Source organism: Anastrepha ludens, chromosome 3 (assembly GCF_028408465.1).
Source record: "Anastrepha ludens isolate Willacy chromosome 3, idAnaLude1.1, whole genome shotgun sequence".
NCBI lineage: Eukaryota > Metazoa > Arthropoda > Insecta > Diptera > Tephritidae > Anastrepha > Anastrepha ludens.
The window spans coordinates 112637263-112647783 of NC_071499.1; the positions used below are offsets into that span (position 1 = coordinate 112637263).

Genomic DNA, 10521 nt, shown 5'->3' on the forward strand with positions numbered 1-10521 from the left:
CATCCAATAACAGCAAGAGTTCCTCAAGGCAGCGTTCTATGACCACTGCTATATGTCTTATTTACCTCTGACATACCACTCCCAGACGAAGCTAAATCTACTATAGCAACATTCGCAGACGACACAATTTTATTGTCGTCTGACAAAAACCTCTCAACCCCAACAACAAAATTACAGATGTACACCAACAATGTAAAGAAGTGGTTTGACAAATGGAGTTTAAAAGTAAACGAGGACAAATCTGTACAAGTAATATTTCCGACAAGAACAGAGATTGCTGCTATGCCGATTAAGCTCAACAATAAAAATATACAAATTGAAACATCTGCAAAATATCTTGGAATCCATCTGGACTCAAAACTAACTTGGAAAGATCATATCAAAAAGAAAATAAAACAAATAAAGGAAAAATTTCGACAATTGCATTGGCTAATAGGCAGAAATTCTAAGCTCAATATTTCCAACAAACGTTTAGTATACAAGGCGGTGATTAAACCAATCGGTACCTACGGACTTCAAATGTGGGGAACTGTAAAAAGAACTCACATAAACAAAGTACAGCGACAACAATCAATAATCTTACGAATAATAACAATGCCCGGCAGGTACACAAAAAATGATGACATCCATACTACGTTCAATATAGCATTCATCGACAAAGAAATAAAAGCGATATCAACAAGGTATTTTAACGAAATAAACCAGCACAAAAATAGAGAAGTTAATATACTCTCACAACTTGAAAGAAGAACTTTACGACGTCTGAAGAGAAACCGACCAATTGACCTATTAAATTAAATATTAATTCTCGTAGGCTAAAATAACTGTTCTATATAAAATGTAATTGTTTTCCTAAAATGTAATCGCTATATTCGTCTTGGCACTGGCCATGATGAAATATATTTATTAATTTTCCTAATTGTTAAAAAATGTACTAGATGTCAGTATGACAGATGTATGATTAATGTAGGAATAACAAATAAAAAAAAAATAAAAAATAAAAGAAGTTTGTGGAAATGTACTTTTTCGGGTAGTTTAAACAATTCCAAGGTCGGCTGCGAGGGCCCTGCAGTAGATTCTCGCTGGCTCACCCTTTCCTATTAAAAGGGATAACTATATTGAAAAATGTAATCTGGCACGATCTCACCGTGAAATGCCTTGAAGAGAGAATTACTCGAATTGTAGAATAACTAGCCGCGTATCCTCTACCCCGCTAGTATTCTGGTACATTGCAGGTCCAGAGGGGTCTAGCAATGCACTACTTCTCAGTTTTCTAAACTGAAATTAAATGAAATAAGATTTGAATTCAAAGAAGCGTCCCTCGTTCTGAAGAAACTGACAGAAAAATATTTTCGGCAGTGTTTCGAGAAATGAAAGATTCGCATGGAGCTTTTTAGGGTTAGATTTGTAGCTTATTTTGAAAGAATTGGCTATAGAGGCTGTGGTCTCGTTACCAATATGACCCGCACCGTTCTTCGGTAGCCACACCTCGTATATGTGAAGAAACCAAATTCATTAATTCCATTAAAAATCTGCTTACAGAATCTGAATACGAATAAGAAATCCTGTTTATGCCAAGATATGACTCACATATCTTTTTCTAAATTGAAGCTCAGCAGTTTCACTTTCCCGCCAGCCAAGGATGTCCTACTATCCTACCAATGACTCATCTAGCATAAGTTGAAGGCGTTCAAAATAATAAAAACCCCATAAGGCAATATAAGCGCTACGTGTGAAGGTTACACACACATACATACATACACACATATAAATATAGAAAAAATTCAAGGACACTGTGACCCAAATGCCTACAAAACTGAAGGAAATGAAACGTGCTTGCTTACAAAAACGAAGAGAAAAACCAAAATTAAGCGTAAGTGAGTCATCGACTAGATTAAAGGGAAAAATCGCGGCAGTACGACAAAGCTTTTTCAAAATTACAAACCACGCCTAACATGTCAAATTGCGCACACAAAAGGGGTAACTAATTTTACATAAAATGAAATAAAAAAAGAGAAAAAATACTACAAAAGTCCTAAAGCGGAAGCACATTTTTGCAACAGTGAACAAAAAAATGAGAAAAAGAAAAATAAAAAATTTTTCGCAAATAACCCTTATGAGTCAACTTTGAATGCCTGCTGTTAAAAGGGTTAATTAAAGTTAAACAACAGTAAATTAAAAATAATAAATATTAAAGCACGCGTACATGCGGCGGATTACTAGGTAGTAGGTAGGTTTTGCACCCGCCTATGCGGCGTCATATTGGAAAACATTAAAGCAATCTCAATGCACCACAGGATCACAAACTAAAGTACGTTTTTGGGAGTGTGACCGAAAACAATCAAATGAAGTGCCCCGCAGGAGGGGCGCCACCACTGGAAACATGTGCGCACCGCATGCGATGCTAAAGATGAGCGTGCTGATGGTGGTGGTGATAATGTTGTTAAAGTAGATGTAGTTAGTTAGAAGAAGAAGATATGCGCAAACAAGTAATACAGCATTAAAATGAGGCTGCTTACAGTGGAGAGTAGGTACGGATGTAGATGTACACACATAAGCATGAAGCTGTTAACTGACTGTTAGGGGTGAAACAGTGCTATTAATTTTTGGCAGCTGAAGAGAAAGAGAGAGTTTGATGAATACGGAAAATGCGCGAGCACCAAAAAAAAATGAAATATGCTGAAAAAATTACAGTAAATGTAGGTAAATTTTGAGATAAAACCTAATATTAATAATAAAGAATTAGAGAAATATTTGTGCTACTATCTTCTGCCGTACTTCTTTAACTCTCAAGCTAAAAAATATACAACTTCTATTCAATGTACCGCAAATACATCTCTCAGCTGTTACTCAACGCGTGCTATAGCACGCTCTCATAGTTAATGCGCACGCACACAATTCCAAGAGCGCAATAGAAAACAAAAATAAAATAATTATATCTCTTATCTCTGACAAAAGTCACCGGCACTTCACAGCGCACTTATCACAAGTATCGATTTTTCCAAATTTTTCCCTGCTTTTCCAGCACAACCCAGCATTAAGGGGTGGCTGCCATTTACGAAATCAACAAGAGCAACAACGAAAAAAAAAATGATATCAGTAAAAATGTGCAACAACCCTCTAAATCCTATTGCAGAATTTAACTTTACACACCGTTGAAGGAAGGAAGGAAATGGATGACAATGGCGAAAGCAAAGCAGCGGAAAAGTACTCATAGTACATAAAAGAATAGGTTTTATATTTGTGTACGTAGATTGTATGTAGATATACGAGCACGCATGCCACGAATTTTATGAAAATACTAAAAATGGATCTGTGTGGCATTACATTGTGGGTTTCGATGCTGTTTCCTTTTTATTTATTTTTTTGTAGCTTCCTGATGACCTCTTGGTAGTGGGCAAATTAGTGTGCATTGAACTCGGGTGGTGCTGACAAATTAGCGGCTTTTGCATTGTTTGTGTGTGCGTTGCAATTATGCGATTCCATATATTTAGTAATTGAGCTTGTGCGCGTGGGTGCACTGATGAGGTCAAGGCTTAACAAATACTAGACTCTTTTAGTGTCAATAAACATAAAAAGTGCAAAGAAAAATTGTGCTAATAATTATTTGCACTGTTAGAATAGAAGTAAAGGATATTTTATAAAAAACAATCATTTTTTTACATTTGTCACAGGAAAGCTGAAAAGTTCGCCCATATTTTTAGAACCCTTTTCACTGGTTCGCTGTATGTATTTGAATATAACAAAAAAAGTTAAAGGAATCCCACTATGAAACTTTCGGGGAATTGACAAAAAACAAAATTTTGCAACATATTTTCTCAAAATTTCTTTTGAATTTTTCCCCAAAAACTTTGAACAGAAAAACTTAAAACCAAATATTTTAGTTAATTTCATTTCGTCACAAAAAGGTAATGCAATCCCACTAAGGAACTTTAGGGATTAAAGAGTATAGTCTCGAATAAAATTGTTTTTCACAATTGACAAAAAAAAATTCTAAATTTTTTTTTTTGTTTTTTGAATTTTTTTGTTAAAAGTTTTTGTTCTTTTTTAATATTTTTATGAAAAATTTTGTATATATTTTTTTAGGATGAAATGAAAAAACCTAAAATGTTTTTTTATATTTTTTTGTTCAAAGTTTTTGGTAAAAAATAAAAAAAATATTAAAAAATTCAAAAAAATATTTTAGTTTATTTCATTTCTTTTCACCCTAAAAAACTACATAAAAAACTTTCACAAAAATATTAAAAAAGAACAAAAACTTTGAACAAAAAAATTCTAAAAACAATTTGGGAAAATTTGTTAGAAAATTTCATTTCACCCTAAAAAAATATATATAACAAAAATTTCACAAAATTTTAAAAAAAGATATTTAGCTTCAAAAAACTTCATACCAAAATATTCGACACTAATAAATCTCAAAATTTTTAATTTTTTTTTCATTACACTTATTTATTACACTTTTTTATTACACTTAAGAGGCCTCCCACCCGGTCATCGGTTTCCCTCCGACTATTGTTAAAGTTAGTTTGCCCAACTCATTTCTCAGGAAAACTCAGAAGAGCTGTAGCTCCATTTTTTCGTGTGGTATTTCGAAAATCCTATGTCCCCAGTACAAAAGACGCAAAACGCAGATAGTCCTGGGGACTGCACGCAATTCAATTTCCAAACTTGTAACTGTACTTACCAGTCATTGGACGATCTGCACTCATATAGAAGAATTGGGTTTACCATTTAATCCTCATTTCAGGAGCTGTGGGGACCTTTTAGTGAACGAGACTATTGAAAATTTCCTCTGTAAATGTCCAGGTTCGCCAGCCAGACGATTAAGGTCGCTGGGTGCTACTTTTTGCGATAAACTCGGGCAGAGCTCCAACCTAAATCCCATCTAACCTCTGGTCGACTGATATCTGCCCGTTGGAGCTCTCATAATTGTATCAAAATGGCGCTATAGCGCTACTTGGGGAGTGCCAGTCCGGTACTCTTTCACCTGCCTACCTACACTCAAGCCTACAAACAAGCCAATTTTTAAAAAAATTTACGATCAACCACAGAATACTTGGAACCCTTCACATGAAATCGTTCTGATTATATTGGGAGGTTGAATTAGTTTTAAAGGTGACACACAGATGGCGCTATTTATCACTTTATCGCGTTGCCAATACTGAATATATATTCATGACAGAATATTCACGGCAAGAAAATCATGCTCTGCATTTGGTGGGATCAGGTCGGCGTCGTATATTTTGAGCTGCTCCAACCGGGCGAAACAATCACGGGGGATCGTTACCGACTGCAATTGATGCGTTTAAGCCGGGCATTGAAAGAAAAACGGCCGGAAACGGTAAAAAGGCACGACAAGGTTATTTTGCAACATGACAACGCTCGGCCGCATGTTGCTCAACCTGTCAAAAAATACCTTGGAACGCTTGGCTGGGAAGTGTTACCCCACCCGCCGTATAGTCCAGATATAGCTCCCTCCGATTATCATTTGTTCCGGCATATGAGTCTCGATTTGGCGGACCAGCGGTTCTCCTCGTACGAGGCTACCAAAATATGGGTTGAGTCATGGATAGCCAAGCAGCGGCCAGAATTTTGGAGAAACGGCATCCGGAAATTGCCCGAAAGATGGGCGAAAGTTGTAGCTAGCGATGGCCAATACTTCGAATAAAATATTTTGTACCGTTTTTTCACAATAAAGCCCCAAATCTTCGAAAAAAACCTTTAAAACTAATTCAACCTCCCAATATTTTCTTAAAACTTGCTGATCCAATAATTTATTATGAACTGGAGCAACTGAAATTTGTGTTAAGGCTCACTACTCTTTGTCTCCTACTTTTTCCGTCAAATGTATGGCCCTTTTTAAGGCTAGGGATTGCCCAATTTTGCTCTGATTGCCCTGAAACTTTGACATATAACCTTTCAGTTAAAGTGCTATAACTCTGACTATAACTACTGTAAGTTGATATCTTCGAAAGAAAAAGTTTACGAAAAATTTATGAGTAATAAGACTGCAGGACGGTACTTATCAAATAAAATGAGCTGGAACTTTTAGAAAAACGCGAAACTGTGATAGGATTTATAAACTCTCAAAGGAACAGATGGCTTGGACACCTGTTTAGAATGCCCAAGGAGAAAACAACTCGAAAGACAGTTGAAGTGCGCCCTGTTGAGGAAAGAAAAAGAGGACGCCCCAGAAAGAGATGGTTCGAAGGCGTTAAAGATAGCCTTGTAGAGCTCAACGTGCGGCGGTGGAGGGAAGAAGCCTTAGAGAGAGACGGGTGACGAAAAGTTGTGAATGAACCAATGATTCACCAAGGACTGTGATGCTAGAAGAAGAAGAAGTTGATATCATCGACCGATACTTGTAAGTGAATTTTTTGTTGTTTTTTGTTTTGATTAAAAATTGCATTTTAATTATGAACAACCACAATAATTGACTTTATTTGACTTTTACTTTTTTCAAGTAACACATGGGCCAGTAAAGGAAAGGCCGGTGTAGCGACATGTCGTTCTGAGACATTTTTAAGTTGTGAGACATTTTGTAAGCTACAACAACAAAAATAACAATCTAAAACACGCATGCGACATGATTTGAGGCTAAGCCAATCGTTGTATGGAAAAAGAAAATAATTATTTTGAGTTGCTATTGTTTTTTATTGTTGTAACAGCATAAACACTCTCCACACATGCACGGGAAATGCTACTGGAGTGACAGTCCTTGGCCGGATATGTGTGATCCGGTAACGCACCAGCGACTGTCGTGGGAACGAATTTTGCGTAAAATAAAGCGGTTTTGTTAAAATATTTTAATTCTTCTATATGCACAATTAAAGCTTTTTTAACGATTTCAATATTTTATTCCGCTCTGTACCGCTAGTTTGCGGTATTTTGCATAATAATAAAAATTATTTATTTTCAATTTACCTTCTCTTTGAAAATTCCTTTTAAACGCGGTTTCCAAAATAGTATTGCTGCAAATATTTTAGATAGAAACTGCAAATATTTTTCTTTTAACACCAAAATATGTTAATTTCTTTTGAAGCAATTATTGTATAAATTACACACTTTAATTCATTTAATTTTGTTTAGTATTTGGTTATTTTTAAGTTTGCACTCACTAATCTTTATTAAACTTCGAAAGCAAATAATTCACTTAACTGGTTTATGCTATTTTTTATTTATTAATTTTTTTTTTTTATTTCTTGTAAGCCGCTTTTGCAATTTTACTGCCAATTTTAATTGCGAAGAAATTTACACTTCACTTTTGTTTACTTCAATCCTTGCTATTTATGCCTTCATTTGTTTATTCGCACACAAGCAATCTTTTATAAACACAAATTTTATTTTCACATTAAAATCATTCCGCAGAGTAAGTAATTTTGACGCTGGAAAATCCAAAGTACACATTTGCCTTTAAAATTTGTATATGCATACATACATACATACATATGTACATAAGTACACACAATCGAGCCAGCAGCGGCGCGTACACACCCTTTTCTGCGCACAACAACACTGCGGCGCGAACTGCAACAAATACAACTACAATAAAAAAAATCTAAGACTGAAAATGTAATAAATGCGTGCATGAGCCCCCACCGCCCTCAATGCTAGAAAAACTATAAAAATGTGCAACGAAATTTTCTTCTTTGCTGCTGACTTGAAGAATTTTCCTTTTGAGGCACTAAAATAATTTTGTATTTTTTGGGCGGTGAAATATTTCACTTCCGCCGCGCGTACTGCCGTAAATCACGCAAAAATAGAAACATCAAAATACACTGTGAAAATTTGTCGAACAACTAAGTTGCATACCTGAAGGCAGTGCTGCAAATTTCCTACAACTTTCTTGGCTAGTTCGTAGCATATTTCTATATTTTCTGCTACTACAAAACGCATTCGCTACTTTTCCTGTTGCAGCTGCCGCATTGGCTGCTGCATATCAAACGTCAAATGCGGCGCCCCCACCCAAAAAAGGCAAATCTCCAACCACAACGGGGCTAGGCAGGCAGGCAGGCTGACAAGCAAGCCAAAAGACAGGCAGGCGGCATACAATCAGTCAGTCAGCCCGGGCTCGACTACGCTTCGCATGCCTTAAAAGTCGCCGCAGCTGAGAACAAGATCCACTTTGTTGTTATTATTGTTTTCCCTATTACGAAAATTCACTTCCTTATTTCTTTCAAATAAGGTAATTTTAATGCTGTCTGGAAAGAGGCAGAAAATGTTGTGCAGAAATAAGTTTATGTGTAGCTCTAGCAAAAATTAGCTTGCCTATCGGTGATAACTTAAATATTTCGGTCGCCCTTTCGTTGCTAACACATGGCAAAAATAAATTGAAGAACAGAAAATGCTCTTAACAACATATGGTATACTCGTATGTAGATAAAGCACAAACACACACTCTACAGCATACAGATAAAGACAGAATACGAGTACAACTACACTATCAAATAATCATTTCGCTACAGTTGGAAATTCGACAACAATAATCAACGCGTTCATAATAGTTTTTCTACCACTTTGCGCACACACTGAACTTAATAACCGTACTAACCAACAATGTCAAATGACAGCCAATCAAGAACTAAACTACACGACACATGAACGAACCGTATTGAGTGGCCTAGAGCCGACATATGTATGCGCAGGCAAAGAGTCAAGAGCGAACAGCTATCGGAGCAAGCAGAGCAGAGCAACTACATGGCAATAACGGCAATGAGTAACGGCAACAGACACGTTGGGGAGAATTCATCATCTTTGGGCAACAGACCTATAGGTTATGATGGCGCGCTGGTTAGGCGTACAGTAGGCGCTTTTTGGCTTGAAGGGATGAAATTGAGTAACCAGACGAGCGGATGATATCGTCCCCTTAGTATAACAATAGCCTATGTGCTCATAGGCTATTATTTTTTTATTGAATTTTTGGATTCTCCATCGTCGATTTTATATGTGGTCAAAATTTTGTCAAATTCTAGTTCCACAAAGTGGGTCAAAACGTCAGTCAGAAAATAATAAATATTTACAGACATAACGAGATTTGAGTGAGAGCTACTTTCGACAAAAAGTTTGAAATTCATTTTCTCAAAACATCAAAAAATGTATAGGCTATTTTAATACTAAGGGGACGATATGCAGAAATATGGCAGTAGAGAATTTGTGAAATTGGAAATATAAGCATTTTAATATAAAAATATTAAGGTCTGCTCTAAATTACAAAATAGTACTGTTCCACCTCCATTTTTTTTTTTTTTTTTTGTTTTTTACTTTACTGAATAAGATCGAATAAATTATTTCTCTTGCAGCGACTCAGAGGAGACACCACAGAAACGAGAATATGTAAACCTGTATTACTTATACCGATTGCAAACAAATTTTCCAAGTCCAATTCGTTATTTAATGAAACAGTTTTTTTTTTATATAATTACTGCAAATCATATCGATATCTTATAAATCCCAAGACTGCTTTGAATTTGTAGAATGGGCAATAAGAAATGTTCTTCCAACGTTCGGTTTTTTTTGCGGAAGGTAAACCGAAACCAAACAAAAATTTATGGCCGAAATACGGTCGTTCGCAAATTATTGCACCAAATTTTAAAAACAGACTACATTGGCATTACTGGCTTATAAGTGTTGGGTGTTAAAAATTTCATGCATGCATATAAAATATGGTTATGAGCACTTTGAAAGGCATTTATCAGATTTGATTTTGAGTTTACCCACTGTTCCTGTATATCTATCCTTACATAGTCGAAAAAGAGAGGGAGAGAGAGAGTTGTGGGCCTTGGAAAAAAAAAAAACAAAAGTACCAATAAGATAAATGAGATCGAACTAGCAGCAACAATAGGAGCATGTCACCTAAAACAATAAACACAAACAGCAGGCAGCCTAACCGGGCGACAACGAAACGCCAACGCACATCCAATTTAACAGCTTGACAATAAAAACACGAACAATAACAAAAACATGCTCCCGGTAAAAATGTTAGTCAGTCAAACAAACAAACGAATGAGCATAGGACAAATCAACCACCAAAAACAATAGAATACAATTGGAGAAGTTGACTAAACAGTACGGCTGCCAGCTGCAAAGGGAATAAGAACAACAACACAAACAATACAAAATACATACACAAGCAATCCAAATAAAAGTAGAGAAATACATACTAATTGGCAAAGCCATATGGACACAATAAATGCTCACACACATTGTTGAATTTTTTAATGCTGTAAGCTTAATGAGGCACTGTGAGACCGGCATACCAAGTAAACAACAGAGAGGGAGCTTAATGAGGTGATTCGATGCATTCAGAGAGAATTGAGTAGCTATGAAATGGTCAGTGACAAGAGAGAATGTATTAGCTTGTTGTGGGAAGAGTCCATTCATACATACATAACAGAGATTGTTGATGGTATTTTATTAACATTGTGTGATAACACAGGTAGCAATGTAAACATACAGTATACAACCAAAATTTTCTGTCAAAAACATGCGCATATATATTTATACATATGTACTTGTATTACA

The 10521-nt window shown here is 35.9% G+C and overlaps 1 protein-coding gene across 3 annotated transcripts in view; it reads right to left on the reverse strand.

The window, feature by feature from the left end:
- Positions 1-8629, reverse strand: part of LOC128858815 (guanylate kinase) — a 219075-nt gene extending 210446 nt beyond the window's left edge. For all 3 annotated transcript variants that reach the window (XM_054095331.1, XM_054095332.1, XM_054095333.1), the window contains exons 1-2: positions 8552-8629; positions 6925-7385 (exon numbers count right to left, since the gene is read on the reverse strand). The gene's annotated coding sequence lies outside the window, so the exon portion shown is untranslated. The remainder of the gene's footprint in view (positions 1-6924; positions 7386-8551) is intronic.
- Between the last annotated feature and the right edge of the window lie 1892 nt (positions 8630-10521).